General features: G+C 38.3%; 1 protein-coding gene across 1 annotated transcript in view; it reads right to left on the minus strand.

Moving 5' to 3' along the window:
• The window catches only part of LOC119508756 (transmembrane and coiled-coil domains protein 1), a 330,776-nt gene that overhangs the window by 244,318 nt on the left and 61,375 nt on the right, over positions 1-25,083 (minus strand). The gene's annotated exons all lie outside the window — the stretch shown is intronic.

Below are 25,083 nucleotides of genomic sequence, written 5' to 3' on the forward strand. Positions count from 1 at the left end.
TAGTTATGCTTTTACCACCACAATCTATTTTAAAACATTTCCATTTCTTCCTCCAAAAAAACGAAGATGAAGGAAAAAAATAAGAATAAAAAATAATGAAACATAATAAAAAAGGAGAAATGATGACAACAAGAATCCCATACTCCTCCCTTATATCCTCCTCTGTTGATATTTAGCTTTGGTATATTATCTTTGTTACAATTAATGGAAGAATATTACAATGTTACTGTTAATTATAGACCCTGGTTTGCATTGATTGTATTTTTCCCATATATCATCCCATTTTCAACACCTTGCAATGTTAATATTCACTTGTTCTTCCTCATGTAAAAACTTTCTTATATTTCTACATTTAATCTCCATCACTGTCCACTCTAAGTTTTGCTAAGTTATACAGTCCCAGTTTTTATCCTTTACCTTTCCTTCCAGTGTCATACATGCCCTTAGCTTTCCACTTTCAACCATACTCACACTTAGCTTTGTTCATTATACTTACAATATTGTACTATCATCACACAATATTGTGCTATTCATTTCTGTATCTTTACAATCAATCCTGTTGAACATTCTTTACTCCTTTAACATCAAATGCCCAATCTCTACCCTCTTTCTACCTCCTGATAACCTGTGTTCTTAACTTGAATTCTCCGAGTTTGCTCATCATAGTTTAGTTCATATTAGTGAGACCATACAGTATTTGTCCTTTTGCTTCTGGCTAATTTCGTTCAACATAATGTCCTCAAGGTTGATCCATGTTGTTGCACGCATCATGACTTTATTTCGTCTTACAGCTGCATAATATTCTTTGAAGGTGTGATAAAATTCCCCTGTGAAGCCATCTGGTCCCAGGCTTTTGTTTTATGGAAAGTTTTTGATTACTGATTCAATTTCTTTACTAGTTTTTGCTTTATTGTTATCTATTTCTTCTAGAGTCAGTAGAAACAGTTTGTGGGCTTCTAGGAATTTGTCTGTTTCACCTAGGTTATCTAACCTGATGGTGTACAGTTGTTCATAGACTCTTCCTATAGTCCATTTTATTTCAGCAGGATCAGTAGTAATGTCCCCCTTTTCACTTCTGATTTTAGTCATTTGTGTCCTCTTTTTTTCTTTGTCAGTCTAGCTAAAGGTTTGTAAATTTTATTGATGTTTTCAAAGAACTAACTTTTGATTTTGTTGATTCTATTGTTTTTTTAATTCTCTATTTCATTTATCTCCATTCTAATCTTTATTCCCTTCAGTTTGCTCGCTTTAGGTTTAGTTTGCTCTTCTATTTCTAGTTCTTCGAGTTTTGAAGTTAGGTCTCTAATTTGAGGTCTTTCCCTTTTTCTAATGTAAGCATTTAGAGCTGTAAATTTCCATCTAATCACTGCCTTCGCCAAATCCCATAAATTTTGGCATGTTGTATTTTCATTTTCCTCACTGTATTTCCTAATTTTGCTTCTGATTTCCTCTTTAACCCATTGGTTGTTTAAGAGTACGTTGTTTAATTTCCATGTATTTGTGAATTTCCCATTTCTCCCTCTGTTATTGATTCCTAGCTTCATTCCATTGTGGTCAGAGAAGATTCACTGTGTGATTTCAATATTTTTTAATTTACTGAGACTTGTTTTGTGACCTAACATATGGTCTATCCCAGAGAATGATCCATGTGCACTTGAGAAGAATGTGTATTCTTTGCTGCTGTTGGGTGAAGTTTTCTATATGTCTGCTAAGTCTAGTCAGTTTAGAGTATTTTTCAAGTCCTTATTTTCCTGCTGATCTTCTGTCTAGATGTTCTATCCACTATTGAAAGTGGTACATTAAAGGCTCCTACTATTAATGTCAATTTCTTCCTTCAAATCCATCAGTATTTGCTTCATATATTTTGGAGCTCTGCTGTTAGATGCATACATATTTATAATTGTTCGGGCTTCTTGGTGAAATTGACCCCTATAAGAGTATATAACAACTATCTTGGTGTCTCATAACTGTTTTTGACTTAAAGTCTATTTTATCTGATATCAGTATGACTACCCCAGCTCTCTTTTGGCTACTACTTGCATGGTCTATTTTATTCTATCCTTTCACTTTTGACTTACTCATGTCTTCTGAATTTATGGTGAGTCTCTTGTAGATAGCATATAGTTGGGTTATGCTTTTTTAAGCATTCTGCCAATCTCTGCTTTTTGACTAGAGTTTACCCATTTACGTTTAAACTAACTACTGATAATGTAGGACTTTCTTCTTCCATTCTGCTATCTAGTCTTTTTAAATCTTATACCTTTTTTTGTCCCTCAATTCTTCTGTTAATGCCTACTAAGCTTACATCACCAAAAGGTCAGCAAATGGATTAGACTAGTCTCACTACTGCAAAAATACCCAATGTAAGACTACAGGCATACTTTGTTTTATTGCATTTTACTTTATTGTGCTTCACAGATATTGTTTTTTTTCACAAATCAAAGCTTTGTAGGAACCCTGCATCAAGCAAGTCTATCAGCACCATTTTTCCAACAGCATGTGCTCACTTTGTGTCTCTGTGTCACATATTGGGAATTCTCACAGTATTTCAAACTGTTTCATTATTATTATATCTGTTATGGCAATTTGTGATCAGTGGTCTCTGATGTTACTATTATAATTGTTTTCAGACACGACGAACCACACCCATATAAGACTACAAGTAATCAATAAATGAATGTGTACTGACTGCTCCACTGACTGGTCATTCCCCATTTCTCTCCCTCTCCTCGGGTCTCCCTCTTCCCTGAGACACACAATATTGAAATTAAGCCAATTAATAACCCTACAATGGCCTCCTAAGTGTTCAAGTGAAAGGAAGAGTCCCACACTTCTCACTTTCAATCAAAAGCTACAAATGATTAAACTTAGTTAGGAAGGCATACTGAAAGTCCAAATGAGCTGAAAGCTAGGACTCCTATATCAAACAGATACCAAGTTGTGATTGCAAAGGGAAAGTTCTTGAAGGAAATAAAAAGTGCAACTCCAGTGAACACACAAATGATAAGGAAGCGAAACAGACATTGCTGATATGGAGAAAGTTTGAGTGGTCTGGAAAGAAGATCAAACCAGCCACAACATTCCCTTAAGCCAAAGCTTAATCCAGAGCAAGGCCCTAACTCTCTTTAATTCTAGGAAGGCTGAGAGAGGTGAAGAAGCTGAAGAAGAAAAGTCTGAAGTGAGAAGAGGTTGGTTCATGAGGTTTAAGAAGCAGTCTCTGTAACAAAAAAAGGCAAGGTGAAGCAGCCAGGGCTGATATAGAAGCTCAGCAAATCGTCCAGAAGATCTAGCTAAGATAACTGAAGAAAGTGGCTACATGAAATGGATTTTCAATGTAGATGAAACAGACTTACATTGGAAGAAAATGCCACCTAGGACTGTGATAGTTAGAGAGGAGAATTCAATGCCTGGCTTTAAAGGTTCATAGGACAGGCTGACTCTTGTTAGGGTCTAATGCAGCTGGTGACTTAAAGTTTAAGCCAATGCTCATTTAATTCCCAAAATCCTAGGGCCCTTAAGAATTATGCTAAGTCTACTCTGCCTGTGCTCTGTATATGGACAAAGTGTAGATGCCAGCACATCTGTTTACAGCATGGTTTACTGAATATTTTAAGCCCACTGTTGAGACTTACTGCTCAGAAAAAAAAGATTCCTTTCAAAATATTACTACTCATTGACAATACACCTGGTCACCAAACAGTTTTGATGGAGATGTACGAGATGAATGTCGTTTTCATGCCTGCTGACACAATCATTCTGTAGCCCATGTATCAAGAAGTCACTCTGACTTTCAAGTCTTATTATTTAAGAAATACATTTCTTAAGGCCCTAGACAGTGATTCCTTTAATGGATCTGGGCAAAGTAAGTTGAAAGCCATTCTAAATGCCATTAAAAACATTCATGATTCATGGAAGAGAACAAAATGTCAATAAACATTAACAAAAGTTTGGAAGAAGTTGATTCCAACATTCATGGATGACTTTGAGTGGTTCAAGATTTCAGTGGGGCAAGTAACTGCAGATGTGGTGGAAAAAACAAGGGAGCTAGAACAGAAGTGCAGTCTGAAGATAAGACTGAACCCTGCACTCTCATGATAAAACCTGAACAAATGAGGATTGCTTCTTATGGATGAGCAAAGAAAGTGGTTTCTTGAGATGGAATCTACTCCTGGCAAAGATGTTGTGAACACAGTTGAAATGAAAACAAAGGGTTTATTTTTTTTATTTTTTTTTAATCTTCATTTTATTGAGATATATTCACATACCACGCAGTCATACAAAACAAATCGTACTTTCGATTGTTTACAGTACCATTACATAGTTGTACATTCATCACCTAAATCAATCCCTGACACCTTCATTAACACACACACAAAAATAACAAGAATAATAATTAGAGTGAAAAAGAGCAATTGAAGTAAAAAAGAACACTGGGTACCTTTGTCTGTTTGTTTCCTTCCCCTATTTTTCTACTCATCCATCCATAAACTAGACAAAGTGGAGTGTGGTCCTTATGGCTTTCCCAATCCCATTGTCACCCCTCATAAGCTACATTTTTATACAACTGTCTTTGAGATTCATGGGTTCTGGGTTGTAGTTTGATAGTTTCAGGTATCCACCACTAGCTACCCCAATTCTTTAGAACCTAAAAAGGGTTGTCTAAAGTGTGCGTAAGAGTGCCCACCAGAGTGACCTCTTGGCTCCTTTTGGAATCTCTCTGCCACTGAAGCTTATTTCATTTCCTTTCACATCCCCCTTTTGGTCAAGAAGATGTTCTCCGTCCCACGATGCCGGGTCTACATTCCTCCCCGGGAGTCATATTCCACGTTGCCAGGGAGATTCACTCCCCTGGGTGTCTGATCCCACGTAGGGGGGAGGGCAGTGATTTCACCTTTCAAGTTGGCTTAGCCAGAGAGAGAGGGCCACATCTGAGCAACAAAGAGGCATTCGGGAGGAGGCTCTTAGGCACAACCATAGGGAGGCCTAGCCTCTCCTTTGCAGCAACCGTCTTCCCAAGGGTAAAACCTATGGTAGAGGGCTCAACCCATCAAATCACCAGTCCCCTATGTCTGTGGTCATGTTAGCAACCATGGAGGTGGGGTAGGCGAATACCCCTGCATTCTCCACAGGTTCCTCAAGGGGGCACTACATCTTTTTTTTCCTTGTTTTTCTTTTTTTTTTTTTTTAACTTTCCCTTCTTCTTTAAATCAACTGTATGAAAAAAAAGTTAAAAAGAAAACAAACATACAATAAAAGAACATTTCAAAGAGACCATAACAAGGGAGAAAACAAAGGGTTTAGAATATTACATCAACTTAGATGATAAAGCAGCAGCATGATTTGAGAGGAATTACTCCAATTAGATAGTTCTCTTGTGAGTAAAATGCTATCAAACAGCACTGCATGCTAAATCTTTCATGAAAGGAAGCATCAATTGATGCAACAAACTTCACTGTTGTTTTATTTTAAGAAACCGTCACAACTACCCAAATCTTCAGCAGCTATCACCCTGATTACAGTCAGCAGCCATCAATATCGAGCCAAGACCCTCCACCTGTGAAACGATTACAACTCATGAAGGCTCAGCTGAAGGTTAGCATTTTTTAGCAATAAAATATTTTTAAATTAAGGTATTTCCAAAGTATGCCTATAATTTCTGTCTCCATGCCTTCTTTCATCTTATTTTTCATACCTCCATTATTATCCCTTTTCTCCAAAAATTCATCAAATAGAGGACACAGATTAAATTCTTCTCTAACCACTTCAACACTAATCTATTTCCATAATACAAACTGTGTGGCCTTCAATAATTAGCTACTTTTTAAATTTTCTTCTTGCTGAAAGGTGAGCTTCCTAAAGAGGTGCCATGTGAAATCCAAAATCCATAAAACAGTACTGAGCAAATAACTGGTATTCAATGAGTACTTACTAACACAATGGCTAATCCAAATCTGCACCTTAGACTTCTGTCCTCCTAATCCTCCTTTGCCTCCAAATTATCATAATACCAGGGGGAAAATACTATGTTTTGTTTTTCATTTTACTAGCAAATATTAGACCATTTAGAAGAATGCTAATGCTTAGTCAGTAATTAGTGACATAAATTTTGAATCTAAATTTTTTAATTTTTAAATATCCAAATCTGCCACCTCATTTTAGCCAAGACAAACAAACAAAGCCTAACTACCAAAACATTGGAATCAGTTATTTTTGCAATGTGAAAACTAAAAAGATAATTTTTATTTCAGAGTACTTGGAAGAGCAATATAAATTCTCGAGATACAGAAAGAAATTATAGATAGAGGGCCACATCTGAGCAATAAAGAGGTTCTCATGGGAAGACTCTTAGACACAACTATAAGCAGGTATAGCCTCTTATTTGCAGTAATGAAATTCATAAGGGCAAGTCCCATGATAGAGGACTCGGCACATCACACCGCCAGTCCTCAATGTTTGTGAAAACATCAGCAACAATCCAGGTGAGGAAGCCCAACACCTCTGCATCGTCCCCCAGCTCCTCAGGGGGCCCCTGCATATATATTTTTATTCTCTGTCCAAATTACTTTGGGATTGGTGTCTATTTCACACCAACCTATGCAGACCTACCAGGTCTCACTTCCTATTAAAAGTTCCATGTAATTATGGTTTTGAACAAACTGCACAAGTTGTTTAGGAAATACAGATCTTGCACAAACTAAACATCTCTTTCCTAGGACTCACATGGAATTTGAAGTAAAACATTAATTTAAGGCTTATACTCTCTAAGGAAATTTCTGTGTAAGGACAAGACAATGCCCACATCTCTTAACAAGCATATTAAAATAAACAGGCAAAGTAGAGGGAAAAATCTAATAGGAAAGAATGGGGAATTTCAAACAATTTACCCTTCCTCTTCAGCTATGAGAATGCACATGCCATTAAAGAGATTAAGACCATCAAAAGGCATTTCTACTTACATTTCATGACCCACTAGTTTAAGAAAAATAAGCCTTTTTCCTGTCAGAAAAATGATCTGTTTTGTCACATCACCCTGCAAAATTAGCTCTATCATAAGATTAGAGTTCAGCCATTTAAGGACAACAGTCCAGCAGAAAAAGAAATAATATTAGAATTTGATAAAGACTCTTCAGGAATACGGCATTTAGCTGTTTCAATGGCATCTTTTCTCTAAGGATCTCAAAGCATATGTTATTTACATTACCAAGAATCAAACAGTGGCAACATAGTCCAATAAAGAAATATATCAATCACCTAAAAGTAATTCAATACTGATTTTCTGAAACTCAGCCCTCTGCTCTAAAAACCAGATCTAGTTTTATGTAATGACAGTAATTACTAGTCTATATGTGTAAAGCCTAAAGTTACAAATGGATTTGCTGATACTCTCTCCCAGTTTACCTTGCTTTACATGCATAGAGGACCCAAACATGTAAGCAATATTGTCAGAATACTTATTACTAATACTGATGACCACTAATTTTATGGCACCTAAGTGCCAAGCATTTACTAGAAGCTTAGCATATTATTTCCAGTGTACACAACTCTAAGAGATAGATACTGTCTCTGCTAACACATAAGATAATTAAATCTCATAGGTTAAACTTCCCACTGCACACAGAAAGTGGCAGAGTTGGGAACTAAACCTAGCTTTAACATATAAAGCCCTGCCTTCTTCTACACTGTAGCAACCTTTACTTTTCATTATGCCATGTGAAATTATGAACTCTTCAGTTGTAATAATCCTTTAGGATAACATGTCCCAAAGTATGTCCCTGAAACAATAGTCTTGAGACATGCTCTGCTGAAAAGCAATAATAACAATAACATAAATAAAATAAAATTTCACATATAGATCAAGTATTATACTTTTCTGCTTTATAAATTTTTAGAACTACTGCCTTTTTTAGCCTTGTACGCTCTTCACTGGTTGGCGAACATTTCATCTTTTTCTTCCCCAGTTATTAAGGAACTAAAGTCAAGATTTTTCATTACTTTCTCATTATTACTTGCTGGTTTGAATCTGTTATGTACCCCAAAAAAAGACTATGTTCTTTTAATCCACTTTTTTGGGGCAGACCTATGTTGGGTTGGACCTTTAATTAGCTTATTCCCATGGCGATGTGACCCCGCGCATTCAAGGTGGGTCTTAATTAGTTTACTGGCATCCTCTATGAGAGGATAAAAGACAGCGACATTTTGAAGAGAGCTCAGAGCTGACACAGACTCAAATACTTGGAGATGCAGACAGAAAGACATCTGGAGATGCTAAGCTAGGAGATGAAATCCAAAGTTTGCTCCTGAGGAGACAAGTGAGAAACCACAGACACTTACAGAGAAAGCCACAAGATTCAGAAGCTGAAAGTAACACAACCTGGGAGCAAAGGACCAGCAGATGTCACCATGTGCCTTCCCATGTGACAAACGATCCCCAGATGCCATCAGCCTTTCTTCAGTGAAGATATCCTTTTGTTGATGTTTTATGTCCTTAAGAACTATAAATGTGTAACCTAATAAACCCCCTTAATAAAAGCCAATCCATTTCTGGTACACTGCACTTCAGCAGCTTTAGCAAACCTGAACAATTACCAATATTAGCAATGAGGAGAGAGGCCAGAAAATCTTAAAAGCATGAGGTAATGTGGGGTGGAGAGGGGGCTGTCACAGAAATCACATCGTCCAAATTCATGCAGAAATACCTTCCATAATACCACCAGAAGACAATCCTCTGGCCTATACTTGACTATCTCTAATGAAGAGACCTCACAATTTTAGTCTATTCCATTTTTGGGCAATTCATGTGGTAAAAAAGGTCTTTCCCACTGTGGGATGAAATCTACCCGGAGGTGGCTTCTACCTATTGCCTGCCCTCTGGGGAGTTACAAATGAGAAGTCTACTCCCTCTTGCTTATAACAACCCTTCAAATATCTCTAAACAGTTACATTTTCCAAGTATTATCTTCTCCAGCAAAAGAGGCTTTGATTCTTCAATTGTTCTTCGTTAGATATGGTGACTAGAGCTCTCAACTGGACAATTTTAGATTATGAATGTCCCTCTAAAGTGTAAAATCCAAAACTGGACACAAAACCCCAGATATAATTTGATGGTATAGGAACAAAGGGACTATTACTTTTCTTAATCTAGCTCTATCCATCTATAAATATCCATCAATGTTAGCCTTTTTTCACAGTCATATCTTATAACTACCTTAAATTATGGTCGCTTTCAAAATGAAAAACAAACTACTTTGGGCCATATCATTTCTGTTAAAACAAAAAATAGGTCCTTACATCTCTATTAGCACCCATTTTGCCATTTTCATACTTCATACCTGCTAGATTTTTCAGTTTTCTGTGATGCAACATATTAGGTAACTTTCCAGTTTTAGCATAATTTACACATTTTTTTAAACATGCTTTTTATACCATTTTTCAAGACCTAAATCCAGATAGCTTGGCAAAAGCAGAATTTACAATCCTGTATAATCACGACAAAGTCAAAAAGTAACAAACTGGGAAAAGATATTTGCAACATACATGTTAATAGGCTAATTTCATTATACAAATGGCTCCTACAATTAAATATGGAAAGCTCCAGCTAGATATCCCAAATGACCCCAGTATGCCATGCTTACTGTTGGCAAGCAACGGTAGTTCCAAAATACCTAGGTCCCTATCTGAGATTCTATAAAAGATTCACTCACTAAGCTTTATCTCTCAGAAACTTAAATCCACCAGTGTTCCTATGTCAGACAAGTCCTAAAACCCAGAGGTAACAGCCTCTTTAAGAACAGATGCAGCCCCTGTCCCCATAATGTCGACACCCCCTCTTCAATATGAACAAATTAGGGAAGTCACTGCCTAGACAACCCTGAAGATCAAGAAAGTGATTAAACAAGACAAGATACGATTTAACAAAGCATTATAAATACTGAAACTTTATATATATGTATTATTATTTTTAGATGCTAGGACATTAGAATAGCTAGAAGGAAATAACTGAAATGGAGCTGTAATCTATAACATTCTTTGAAATTTGCTCTATAGCTACTTGTTGAATTGTGCTTTGAAAGTTTTCACCTTTCTGTATATGTCCTACATTTCACAGTAAGAAAAGAATTGAGGAGGAGGATCCAAGATGGCAGCATAGAAAGGAGTGGAAGCTAAGTAGTCCCCCTGAACAACTAAAAAAAAAACCAGAAACAACTAGTAAATAATCCGGAATAACTGCAGGGGGACAAACATGACCGTCCACTCATCATACACTAACCTGAATTGGGAGGAATGCCGGAGAACACAGGATAAAATCTTTAAGTAGAACTGCGGATCCAAATCGGCAGACCTCTCCCCCACAGTCCAAGCTACAAAGCCTCGAGGTGCCAGAGAGAAGCTTTCTCCCAGCAAGCGAATATAGTTCAGCTGAGCTCCAACTGGGGTTTCAATTAGCAAGTGTGAACTGCTCACTACGAGGTACAAATCCCCAACAAGCAGACAGAGGCTTTGGGTGACAACTGACCTTGGAGGGCCAGAAGGTCGCCTCGGACTAGCTCTGTTCCTTTTTCGACTCAGTGGAGAAAGCCTCGGCCATTTTCAGTTCCTAGTTCCGTGACCCAGACAGGGGTGTGGCACAAGCAGAGAGAGACCAATGACATGCTAATGACCTCTCCCTCAGGCGTCTATCTTCTCTAAGAGGAAAGGGGTGGGGCCCAGCTCTACTACCTGCCTTTCATTCAGAACTTACACCAGTCAAGAATTATAGGCTAATCTTTGCATCAGGCAGAGAGCGCCCCTGCATGGCCCGGCGGCCCGGCGCTTCCCTTGAAGGATGACACGCACTAGTGACATAGCACAGCCTTCCCTCAGCAGAAGTCCTGGAAGATCACAGCTGAGAAGGGGGGCCCGCTCGGAAAACCCAGGGATGCTACATCAATGCCGGTGGTTTGTGGATCAGCGACAGAGAAAATCTGGGGCAAAACAGAAATGAAGGCTTAGACTCTTGCAACAGCCTTTAATCTCTGGGAACACCTGGGAGGTTTGAATATTAAAGCTGCCCTGCCTGCCTAATCACCCAGACACACGCCCCATATTCAGGGCGGACAGCTCCAACAACAAACCCAAACTGAGTTCACCAACTGAACCCCACAAAAGTCATTTCCCCACACACCACAGAGACAGAGTTGGGGAGAACTGACTTGAGGGGTATAGGTGACGCTGGTTAGTTGGAGAAAGTGTACGCCACCAACTTGCATTTCTGAAAAATTAGATCGGTATTTTTTTTTACAACGTGAAAGAACCCTATCAAGCAAAGCAAATGCCAAGAGGCCAAAAACAACAGAAAATCTTAATGTATATGATAAAACCAGACGATATGGAGAACCCGATCCCAAACATCCAAATCAAAATATAAGAAGAGACACAGTATTTGGCACAAACAATTACAATCGAGGAACGAAAATATGGTACAGGATATAAAGGTCATGAAGAAGAACATAGCACAGGATATAAAGGACATAAAGAAGACCCCAGAAGAGCATAAAGAAGAAATTGCAAGATTAAATAAAAAATAGAAGATCTCATGGAAATAAAAGAAATTGTTTTGGCCAAATTAAAAAGACTCTGGATACTCATAATTCAAGATTAGAGGAAGATGAACAAGGACTCAGTGTCCTAGAGGACCACAGAACAGAAAATGAAAGAACAAAAGAAAGAATGGAGGAAAAAAAATCAAAAAAATCGAAATGGATCTCAGGGATATGATAGATAAAATAAAACATCCAAATTTAAGATTCATTGGTGTCCCAGAAGGAGAAGAGAAGGGGAAAGGTCTAGAAAGAGTATTCAAAGAAATTGTTGGGGAAAACTTCCCAAACCTTCTACACAATATAAATCCACAAAGCATAAATGCCCAGTGAACTTCAAATAGAATAAATCCAAATAAACCCACTCCAAGACATATTCTGATCAGACTCTTAAATACTGAAGAGAAGGAGCAAGTTCTGAAAGCAGCAAGAGAAAAGCAATTCACCACATACAAAGGAAACACCATAAGACTAAGTAGTGACTACTCAGCGGCCACCATGGAGGCGAGAAGGCAGTGGAATGACATATTTAAAATTCTGAGAGAGAAAAATTTCCAACCAAGAATACTTTATCCAGCAAAACTCTCCTTCAAATTTGAGGGAGAGCTTAAATTTTTCACAGAAAACAAATGCTGAGAGTTTGCCAATAAAAGACCTGCCCTACTTCAGATACTAAAGGGAGCCCTACTGACAGAGAAACAAAGAAAGGAGAAAGAGATATAGAGAATTTTAACAGACATGTATAGAACCTTACATCTCAAATCACCAGGACACTCATTTTTCTTTAGTGATCATGGATCTTTCTCCAGAATGGACCATATGCTGGGACATAAAAACAAGCCTCAACAAATTAAAAAACAAAACAAACAAACAAAAAAAAACAATTAAACATATTCAAAGCACAATCTCTGACCACAATGGAATACAAACAGAAGTCAATAATTTTTGAATTGTAACTCCACTATTTACTTCCTACAAGATATAAAATACACAAACTCTAATGACAAATCAGTGATTATGAACTCAATGTAAAATATGTAATTTTTGACAAGAACTATATAAAGGTGGGGGAATGGAGAAGTATAGGTACATAGTTTATGTGTCCTATTGAAATTAAGTTGGTATCAAAGAAAAACAAGATTGTTATGGATTTAAGAGTTTAATTTTAAGCCCCACAGTAAACACAAAGAAATTATCAGAGAATATAATCATAGAGATGAAAAGTAGAGTATGGGTTAAGAGAAATGGGGGAAAGGACAATGGGGAGTTAAGAAATGAGTGTAGGGTTGCTGTTTGAGGTGAAGGGAAATTTCTAGTAATGGATGGTGGGAAGGTGATAGCATTACAACATTCTAAATGTGATTAATCCCACTAATGGAATGCTAGGGAGGGGGTGGAATGGGATGATTTAGGTTGTATACATGTTTCCACAATCGAGGGAAAAAAAAAAAAAGACAGTCTAAATAGATGACAACTGAATGCCAAGGATGACCCTGGATGGGATCTGAGGATGGAGGACAGGAGGTTCAAAGGGACACAGTTAAGACATAAGGAAAAGGAAATATAGAATGTAAGCTTTGTATCATTGTTGAATCTCTTGTACTTCTTAGTTGCGCTTAATGGGATTGCATAAAAGAATCTTCTTGTTCATGGGAATTTATATGTGAATTATAGTGTTTGTTCAAGGATGTGTGCAGCTAGCTCTCATACGTTCAGAAGACAGAACAGATGATGGATGACAGATAGGGAGACAGGGAGAGAGGCAGGGAGGGAGGGAAAGAAATAGCAGTGTGACAACATGTTCAAGTTAACGGATCGGGGTATCGGGGGGAATGCTGGAGTTCTGTGTATGGAGTTTGTATTGTTTTTGCAACTGTTCCTATAACTTTGAATTTATTTAAAAAAAAAAAAAAAAAAAAAAAAAAGAATAGAATAGAATTGAAACTGGGGAACTGTAACCCGTAACATTTTTTGAAATTACCTATATAACTGCTTGCTGAGCTATACTTTGAAAGTTAACACCTTTCTGTATATATAAGTTATATTTTAAAATAATGGAAATAACTGAAATCATGGTACTATAAACCCATAACATTCTTTGAAATTTGCTCTCTAACAACTTGTTAAATTGTACTTTGAATGTTTATCACTGTTATGTATATATATGTTAAGGCTCACAAAGTAAAAATGCATAAAAAAATAAGGAAAAAAAAATCAATCAACTAACCAATGAAAAAAGAACAAAAATCCTAAATGAACAGCCAGTTCACAGAAAAGAAAAATGATTTTTACATAGATGAAAAGTTATTCAACCTCACTCATAAAAGCAATACAAATTAAATCTACAACATGATACTATTTTTCAACTATCAGACTGGTAAAGACCAAAATGTATGCTAACACGTCTTATTTGTAAAGATTATGGGAAATAAGCACTCTTACAGATTTGAATGTAAACTGATTCCAATTCTTTGGAGCACAATTTGGCTAAATCTATAAAAAATTTAATTACACATACTTTTTCTTTGGTGCATGGATATTCATTGCAGCAATATTTGTAAGAGCAAAGGTGCTAGACACTTTTAGTTCTAAACCCAACAGCCATTCTCCATTCTTCCTCTAATCAGAACTCACATATTGTTCAGGGTTGTAAAGTGTCTACCGCCAAGACACTCATGATTGGTTTAAGCCGACTTTGGCTCTCCTGTTCTCTTTGATAGATAATCATTTTCCCAGACTCCCTCAGGGTCAGCAGCAGCAATACATCCCTCAATGAAATGTAAGGAGACATCCCAGTTGCTAACCCACAAGCATAAGCATTACAAGGGAGCTTGTTAGAAATAAAAATTCTCAGGATCCACTCCAAATTGATTTCAGAATCTCTGGGAATGGATCCCAGAAATATGTATTTTAAGAATTCCCCAGGTGATTCTTAGGTCTACTAAAGTTTACGAAACACTGTTTAGGAGACTTCTGGGAATTATTTTCTTCCCATTTAAAATGGCAGAGGCTTCTCAAAAGAAAAGTATTTTACCCATTTCCAGTCTTTGAATGCAGTCAGTTGTACAGATTAGAGCCGAGGCAACCATCTTGAAAACATGAGGTGACAAGAGGAGGCTGAAACTCCATATTGAGGATGAAAAAGATAAAGGGAAAAATCCAGAAAAATCTAAATATCACTGTGCTACTTAACTAGTCCTAAACTACCTAGTTCCTTGCTTCTGCTTATACGAGACAAAAGTCTTTACTGTTAAAAGTTATTATTAGGCTTTATATCACTGTTATTACAATTAAATGTATTTTAAATGACCCAGTTTATGTCTTCAAAGGAAAACTAATAAAGCTTAAATTCTAGATGAAATGAAGTAGTAGTTGGAGACGAAGACTTGTTAGTGGTCTCAGACTACTACTGGTAGTCTTAATGCCAGTGTGGGCATACAGAAAACCCAAAGAAATAAATTCAGGTAAACACATAACATGAAACCCTTTGCAGTTATTTAAAAAAAAAAAAGACGCAAGGTTTTAAGTATAAATACATGTTATGAGAAAAAAGCAAGGTATAGAAATATTTGAGTAGTAGGCCTCCACTTGAGTTTTTAAAATGGTGTGTGTACATACACACATGCAAAATTATACATAAAAACTGGTTAAAAAAAAAAAAAAAAAAGTTGTTTCTAAGGAATAGAACTAGGACCCAGGTATCAGAAATGAAAGGGAGATATTTCTGACTTCTAAACTGTTTCTAAACTATTCTAACATTTGTGTTTCTATTCAGAAAATGTTTGAAAAAAAAATTTCTTAAGTTGCTTTTAGACGTATGTTATGCATAAGAGAATTTTCAAGGTTGGTCAAAGCTGATATTTACAGAGTCCCTAAAAAGCATTTTGTTTGACTACTAACATCTAAGAGTGCAGTACCTTGCCCATAACAGATACTCAAGTATCTGCTGACTTGAATTGCTATGGAATCAATCCCATAAGATGCAACTGAGGAATCTAAGAATATAAAAAGGAGAAAATAAACTTCACATATTTGAACGGCTCTCTTCACGAGTTTATCAGACAATTGCTTAACTGTTTTCTCTCTTCTCCACGGTACTTGAGTACTGTCCTGTCACAACGGAAAGTTCACTTAATATCAGCTTTCTTTGGATTTTCCATATGTGCACACTGCCTTAGACAATCAGTACTTGTCTGAGACCACTACCAAGTCTTAGCCCTAATCTGCCACCTCATTTCCTTTAGAACATAAGCTCAGTTAGGGCTGAAACGTTTATCTACTCTATCTGTAACACCTACAAAAGAGCCAAACACATACGAAAGTACTCAATAAATATCTTTTAAATAAATGGCAAAAAAGAAGTCTTCCATAAATACCAAACATGTCCACTTTGGTTATATCAATTTTGTCCACTTTGGTTATCTGTACAAACTCATCTGGTAGAGGATACTACATGGACTGGATATTTCTACTAAACAAGAATAGTTAGTGTGGGGAGATTCTAGATAAGCTCCTTTGACAACCCAAAGAGTGATAACCCTTTGCTGACAAACAGCCAAGAGCCCCTGGGCTAGGGACTAGCAATTGGAGCAGGAACACAAACATGGAAGGGGGGCAGCCTTCCACACCCCATGCAGCCATCTTTGTAGTTGGCTGGGGAGAGGACCCTTCAAAGCCCTGTGGCCAAGAGCTTCCTTGAGAGAATTCAGGATGTGATGGGCTTGTGACAGCGTCCACTCTTGCTCCACAGAAGCCTGTGGTGTGCACAGCCTAGAGGCCAGGGTACCATATGGAAGTGCTGAGAGCCCTCCCCCAATCCCAGGGACTTGTGGGCCTACAGCAGACAGGGAATGTGGGGCGTCTGAGCTGGAAGGTGAGGCATGCAGCCCTGGAACCCCAGAGTACTCGACCCGCAGCCCTGGGAACAGCCAGGATCACTGTTTACTGAAGCAAACTCCCTGCCAAACTTCACAGGGCACGCCCCTGACCAACAGGACTGTCCTGAGTGCACACAGAAAACTGGTGCACTGACTGCACTTCCACTTGGTTTGGACTCCCACTCACTGCACAGACGAAGATGGGGGAGAGCTGGATTGACGGTAAGAGGTGGATCAAGAGAGCCATCTGCAGGTAGGTCATGGAAACTGCACTCCACCAAGCTGTAGCTCTGCTAAATTACAGATACATGTTCAAATACTTCTGCATATCCTAAAAGAACCCAATCAAGAAAAGCAAATGCCAGGAGGCCAAAACAACAGAAAATTATAAAACATATGAAGAACCAAAAGATATGGATAACCCAAATGTGCAAATTAAAAGCCAGAGGACACACAGAACTTGAAGCAATTAATCAAAGAAGTACACCCAAACATCAAAGTCATGGCTCAGATTATAAAGGACATGATGAAGACCCTAGAAGAGCATAAAGAAGAATTTGCAAGAGTCAATAATAAAAATAGCGTATCTTACGAAAACAAAAAGATAATGTTGATCAAATTAAAAATATTCTTGAAACATATACCAGCATATTTGGAGAGGCTGAGGAATGAATTAGCAAATTCCAGAACAGGGTAGTGGATTGTTAAAGCACAAAACAACAAACAGTGAAAAAAATCAAAAAACTTGAAATGGATCTCAGGGAAATAACAGACAGTGCACAAATATAAGAATCATTGGTGCTCCAGAAGGGGAAAAGAAGAGTAAAGGGCTAGGAACAGGCGGAGAACCTAAGATGGCCGCTAGGCGAGACAGGGCAAAAAAACACCTCCATGAAAAATACAAGATAAAAGCCAGAAAGTGACCCAGAACACCAGTTCCAGCAATGCACCAGCTGCACAAGGTCTGCTAAATCCACAGGGACCATGCACTTGGTGAAACCAGGAGTCTGTGTTCTGAAACGAGTGAGTAAGCCACTGAATATCCGGCAGCCATGCTGCAGTGTGGGGAAACCGAGGGTTGGCATTTGGAGGCAGACTAGTTCTCTCTTAAAATAAAAACCAAAAGCAGCAGCAGATACGGCAGCAAGAACCGCACAGTGAAGTGCAGCAGGAACTGGCTGTGCGAATGTCTCAATATCTGGAGTGGAAGATAGCCTTTTGCGCACATGCTGCTAATTGTCTCGGAGCAAGGAAGGCAGACGTGAGCCAAAAGGGGAAAAAAACCACAGCCCAGAGCCGTGCCAAGAAACCCAGTGTGACAGGGGCTGTTTCCAGCAGCACGCGCACATGCCATTGTCGGGCATGGACAATAGCCTTTCGTGCACCCACAGCTAACTGTCCCGGAGCTGGGAAAGCGGAGCTGTGTGAAAAGGGGGAAACTGGCACACGCCATACAGCCATCCTTACAGCAAGCTGGGAATGCACCTACACGGCCCAGAACTTCCCTTGAGGGACAGCACACACTTGTGATATAGCACAACCTTCCCTGAGCAGAGGCCCTGGAAGGGCATGGCTTGGAAGAGGGACCCACTCAGAAATCCCAGGAGCCATATGCCAACACCAAAGACTTGTGGGTCAGCGACAGAGACAATCCGTGGAAAGACTGAAATGAAGGTTTAGACTCTTGCAAAATCCTTAAATCTCCAGGAACACCTGGGAGGTTTGATTATTAAAGCTGGCCTCCCTCCCTAACCTCTCAGACACACGCCCCACATTCAGGGAGGACGGCATCAACAACACACCCAAACATGGTGCACCAATTGGGCCCCACAAGAATCAGACCCCCACACACCACAAAGTGAAGATAGGGAGAACTGACTTGAGGGGAACAGGTGACTTGCGGATGCCATCTGGTGAACAGTTAGAGAAAGTTGTACACCACCAAGCTGTAGACCTGAAAAAGTACAGATTCATCTTTGAATAATCCTACATATCCTAAAAGAACCTTATCAGGTAAAGCAAATGCCAAGAGGCCAAAAACAACAGAAAATTTTAAAGATTATGATATAACCAGATGATATGGATAACCCCAACCCGAACACCCAAATCAAAAGATCAGAAGAGACACAGTACTTGGAGCAATTAAAGAACTAAAGACAAACAGTGAGAGCATGGCACAGGATATAAAGGACATGAAGAAGACCCTAGAAGAGCATAAACATGAAATTGCAAGAGTAAAAAAAAAAAACAGATGATCTTATGGAAATAAAAGAAACTGCTGACCAAATTAAAAAGATTCTGGATACTCATAGTACAAGGCTAGAGGAAGCTGAACAATGATTCAGTGACCTTGAGAACCACAGAAAGGAAAACTAAAGAACAAAAGAAAGATTGGGGGAAAAAAAACAAAAAAATCGAAATGGACACCAGGGATATGATAGATAAAATAAAACATCCAAATTTAAGACTCATTCGTATCCCAGAAGGGGAAGAGAAGAGTAAAGGTCTAGAAAGAGTATTCAAGGACATTGCTGGGGAAAACTTCTCAAACCTACTACACAATATAAATACACAAAGCATAAATGCCCAGCGAACTCCAAATAGAATAAATCCAAATAAATCCACTCCAAGACATACTCTGATCAAACTGTCAAATACTGAAAACAAGGAGCAAGTTCTAAAAGCAGCAAGAGAAAAGCAATTCACCACATACAAAGGAAATAACATAAGACTAAGTAGTGACTGCTCAGCAGCCACCATGGAGGCGAGAAGGCAGTGGCATGACATATTTAAAATTCTGAGAAAAATTTCCAACCAAGAATACTTTATCCAACAAAGCTCTCCTTCAAATTTGAGGGAGAGCTTAAATTTTTCACGAACAAATGCTGAGAGATTTTGCTAATAAAAGACCTGCCCTACTTGAGATGCTAAAGGGAGTCCTACAGACAGAGGAACAAAGAAAGAAAAGAGAGATATGGAGGAAGATTCAGCACTAAAGAGATTCAATATTGGTTCAATAAAGGACATTAAGAGAGAGAGGAGAAAAATATATCTGACAAACATAAACCGAAGGATAGGATGGCTGATTCAAGAAATGCCTTCACAGTAATAACATTGAATGTAAATGGATTAAACTCCCCAATCAAAAGATACAGATTGGCAGAATGCATCAAAAAATATGAACCATCAATATGTTGCATACAAGAGACTCATCTTAGACACAGGGACACAAAGAAATTGAAAGCGAAAGGATGGAAAAAATATTTCATGCAAGCTACAGCCAAAAGAAAGCAGGAGTAGCAATATTAATCTCAGATAAAATATACTTCAAATGCAAGGATGGTATGAGCGACAAAGAAGGCCACTACACACTAATAAAAGGGGCAACTCAACAAGAAGAAATAACAATCATAAATGTTTATGCACCCAATCATGGTGCCACAAAATACATGAGACAAACACTGGCAAAACTAAAGGATGCAATGGATGTTTCTACAATAATTGTGGGAGACTTCAACACATCACTCTCTCCTATAGATAGATCAACCAGACAGAAGACCAGTAAGGAAACTGAAAACCTAAACAATCTGATAAATGAATTTGATTTAACAGACATATATAGAACATCACATCCCAAATTACCAGGATACACATTCTTCTCTAGTGATCAGACAACTTTCTCCAGAATAGACCATATGCTGGGACATAAAACAAGCCTCAATAAATTTGAAAAACTGAAATTATACAAAGCACATTCTCTGACCACAATGGAATACAATTAGAAATCAATAACCATCAGAGACTTAGTAAATTCACAAACACCTGGAGGTTAAACAACACACTCCTAAAATAAATGGCTTATAATGTAGAATGCAGGGGAACTAGCAATAGGGAGCAATTAATGATGGGGGAACGATAACCCAATAAGGACAGATAAGCTATCGTGGGTAAATTTAACATTCTGGGGATGCCCAGGAATGACTATGGTTTGTTAATTTCTGATGGATATGGTAGGAATAAGTTCACAGAAATGTTATTATATTAGGTTATTTTCTTGGGGTAGAGTAGAAACATGTTGGAAGTAAAGTAGTTATTTTAGGTTACTTGTCTTTTCCTTACTTCCTTGTTATGGTTTGTTTGAAATGTTTTTCTTCTTGTATATCTTTTTTAAAAAATTTTTTTGATATACTTAATTTAAAAAAAAAGAGTTAATTAAGAGTTAATGACAATCGAGGCGGGGCAAGATGGCGGAGTGGTGAGGAGCAGAATTTCGTCTCTCGCCTACAGCAGCTGGCAATTACCCAACAACTATATGAAACAGTGTTTTCGGGGTCTCCAGTAACCAGTCACACATTGGACACAAGTTTGGAATTGGAGGAAAAGCTGAGATCGCAGCGAACATTGTAAGTTTCCCGGACCAGGGGTCTGGCGCCCCTCCCCACCCAGACCTCACAGACTGTCTTGCTGCCGGCTCCCTGAAAGGGGGGAAAAAACCCAAAAAACAGCAATCTGCTGAGGGCAAGAAGGGAGGCTCGGCCCAGCCTCAACTGCAGAATTAATTAACAAATTAATTAACTAACTTTGGGAGCTGGGGGGCTAAAGAAGGGCTGGGCTCCAAGAAGTGGGGGCACGTAAAAGCCGGCACCCATTCCCAGACTCCAAAAAGCCATTTTTTTTTTCCCTTACATTTTGTCCCTTCTGGCTTCTCCCTGATCTCTTATCTTTTTGCATTTTAATAGCTCCCGGCAGGGGTGGAACTGAAGGGGTTGGAGAGTAATTATCAGACAATAGCCCAAAGCATATCTTTAAATGCTCTATTCTGACAATGACAAAACTTCCAGGCTGGGGAAAAACGTTTAAAAGAGACTCTTTTTTTTTCCTTTTTTCTTTTTCTTGATTTCTCTTCTACTTTTTTTTTTTTTTTTTTAAATCTAAAAGTAATATATGTGGTTATTTTCTATCGGAAAGCCCAGGTTGAGGGACTAGGCTGGGCTTGAGGGGAGACAGAGTACCTACAGTGTCTTTGAATTCCGTATTCACTACTGAAGGCCTCCACCCCCGTCTTTAATTGGCAACTCAGGCTGACCAAGGAATCTACCTGGAGAGGCCCCAAAGACGAGAGAGGAGAAGGGAATAGTGCCCCTGAGAGACAACTGGAGTTCTGAGGATTGGGAGAGTGGAGGGAGGCCCAGCTCAACTGGCAGTCCTCCTTCTGGGAATTCAGACCCCAGGGGCTGGAATTCAGATTCCAGCTTCAGTCAGCCACGCCCCTGACAGGATCAGAGTCACCAGGAGAACTAAAGGCTCCACACCTCCTTACACTGATGGGGGAGCTGCGGGCTGGCCAGCACCACCTGCTGGACAGGAGTGGAAAAGCACCAATTCTAAAGGCCTCATAGGAGGTCTCATTCTCAGGAAAACTCCATACCCTCCCATTGACACCTGGGCCTCACTAGACCGGGAAAATCTGACTAGGGTCGACCATATCTGAGGAGACCTACTCACAAAAAGGTTACATAGAGGCAGAGCAAGAAACAGAAAAAACAAGAGGGGAAAAATTCCAATCAACTAAATAGAACCTAAGTTAGAGGTCTAGAATAAGTTGAACTGAATAACAGAGGCCAGAAAACAAAGCCAACCAACAAGAAAACCACTAAGTAAAAGACAGAAAACAAGCTCCAAAATAAACTAATCAAGAGAATCAGATGCCTAGACAACTTAAGATAACAAGCCATACCAGGAAACACGAAAACATGGACCAGCCAAAGGAACAAACTAATAGCTCAGCTGAGACACAGGAGTGGAGGCAACTAATGCTAAATAAATTTGATGAAATGAAGGAAGATATAGCAAAAGAGCTGAAGGATATAAAGAAGACACTGGCTGACCATAAAGAAGAATTCATAAACTTAAAAAAACAAATGGCAGAACTCATGGGAATGAAGGCCACAATGGAGGAGATGAAAAACACAATGGAGGGACACAACAGTAGATTTGAACAGGCAGAAGAAAGGATCAGTGAACTGGAAGACAGGTCATTAGAATTCATACACACAAAAGAACAGATGGTGAAAAAAATGGAAAAATATGAGCAGGATCTTAGGGAGCTGAGTGACAACATGAAACACACAAATATACGTGTTATGGGTATCCCAGAAGGTGAAGAGAGGGGAAAAGGGGCAGAAAGAGTAATAGAAGACACATTCACTGAAAATTTCCCAACTCTTATAAAAGACAGAAAATTAGAGATTCAAGAAGTACAACGTACCCCAAATAGAATAGATCCCAATAGACCTACTCCAAGACACTTACTGGTCAGATTGTCCAATGTCAAAGACAAAGAGAGGATTCTGAAAGCAGCAAGAGAAAAGCAATCCATCACGTACAAGGGAAAGTCAATAAGACTATGTACAGATTTCTCTGCAGAAACCATGGAGGCAAGAAGACAGTGGCATGATATATTTAAGATACTGAAAGAGAAAAACTGCCAACCAAGAATTCTATATCCAGCAAAACTTTCCTTCAAAAATGAGGGAGAGATTAAAACATTTTCAGACAAACAGACACTGAGAGAGTTTGTAAATAAGAGACCAGCACTACAAGAAATACTAAAGGGAGTGCTACAGGCTGATAGGAAAAGACAGGAGAGAGAGGGTTGGAGAAGAGTGCAGAAATGAAGATTATCAGGAAAGGTAAAAGGAGAGGAAAAAATAAGGTATGACATATAAATTCCAAAAAACAAAATGGTAGTAGAAAGTACTGCCCTTACAGTAATAACACTAAATGTAAATGGATTAAACTCCCCAATAAAAAGACACAGACTGGCAGAATGGATTAAAAAACAGGACCCATCTATATGCTGTCTACAAGAAACTCACTTTAGACACAAGGACAAACATAGACTGAAAGTGAAAGGTTGGAACAAGATATTTCATGCAAACAACAACCAGAAAAAAGCGGGAGTAGCTATATTAATATCAGACAAGTTAGACTTCAAAAGCAAAACAATTAAAAGAGACAAAGAAGGACACTATATATTAATAAAAGGGTCAATTCATCAAGAAAACATAACAGTCATAAATATTTATGCACCAAACCAGAATGCCCCAAAATTCATGAGGCAAACACTGCGATCACTGAAAGGAGAAATAGATACCTCTACAATAATAGTTGGAGACGTCAATACACCACTCTCATCAATGGATAGAAATCTAGACAGAGGATCACTAAAGAAACAGAGATGTTGAATTGTATGATAAATGAACTAGACTTGACAGACATTTATAGAACACTACATCCAACAACAACAGGATACACTTTTTTCTCAAGTGCTCATGGAACATTCTCTAGGATAGACCACATGTTGGGTCACAAAGCAAGTCTCAACAAATTTAAAAATATTGATATTATACAAAACACTTTCTCAGACCACAATGGAATGAAGTTGGAAATAAATAAAAGGCAGAAGGTCATAAAATTTACTAACATATGGAGGCTAAACAACACCCTCTTAGAAAACCAGTGGGTAAAGATAGAAATTACAAGAGAAATTAGTAAATACCTCGAGGCAAATGACAATGAAAACACAACTTGTCAAAACTTATGGGATGCAGCAAAGGTGGTGCTGAGAGGGAAATTTATTGCCCTAAATGCCTATATTAAAAGAGAAGAGAGAGCAAAAGTTGAAGAGTTAAGTGCTCACCTGGAGGAATTAGAGAAAGAACAGCAAACTAACCCCAAAGCAAGCAGAAGGGAAGAAATAACAAAGATTATAGCAGAAATAAATGCAATTGAGAACAGGAAAACAATGGAGAGAATCAACAAAACCAGAAGTTCGTTCTTTGAGAAAATCAATAAAATCTATGGACCACTGGCTAGGCTAACAAAAAAAAAGAGAGAGCAGATGCAAATAAATGCAATCAGAAATGGGAAAGGAAATATAACTACCGACCCTGCAGAAATTAAGGAGATAATGAGAAGATACTATGAGGAACTATATGCTAATAAACTAGACAACTTAGATGAAATGGACAACTTCCTAGAAAAGCGTAAACAACCAACATTAACTCAAGAAGAAATAGATGACCTCAACAAACCAATCACAAGTAAAGAGATTGAGTCAGTCACCAAAAAGCTCCCAAAAAGGAAAAGCCCAGGACCAGACGGTTTCACATGTGAATTCTACCAAGCATTCAAGAACGAATTACTACCAATCCTGCTGAATCTCTTCAAAAAAATTGAAGAAGAGGGAAAGCTACCTAACTCTTTCTATGAAGCCATCATCACCCTAATACCAAAACCAGGCAAAGATACTACAAAAAAAAGAAAATTATAGACCAATTTCTTTAATGAATATAGACGCAAAAATCCTCAACAAAATACTCGCAAATCGAATCCAGCAGCACATTAAAAGAATGATACACCATGACCAGGTGGGATTTATTCCAGGTATGCAAGGCTGGTTCAACACAAGAAAATCAATTAATGTAATACACCACATCAATAAATCAAAGCAGAAGAACCACATGATCATCTCGATTGATGCAGAAAAGGCATTTGACAAAATTCAACATCCTTTCCTGATGAAAACACTTCAAAGGATAGGAATAGAAGGGAACTTTTTCAATATG

Source organism: Choloepus didactylus, chromosome 1 (assembly GCF_015220235.1).
Source record: "Choloepus didactylus isolate mChoDid1 chromosome 1, mChoDid1.pri, whole genome shotgun sequence".
NCBI classification, from domain to species: Eukaryota; Metazoa; Chordata; class Mammalia; order Pilosa; family Megalonychidae; genus Choloepus; species Choloepus didactylus.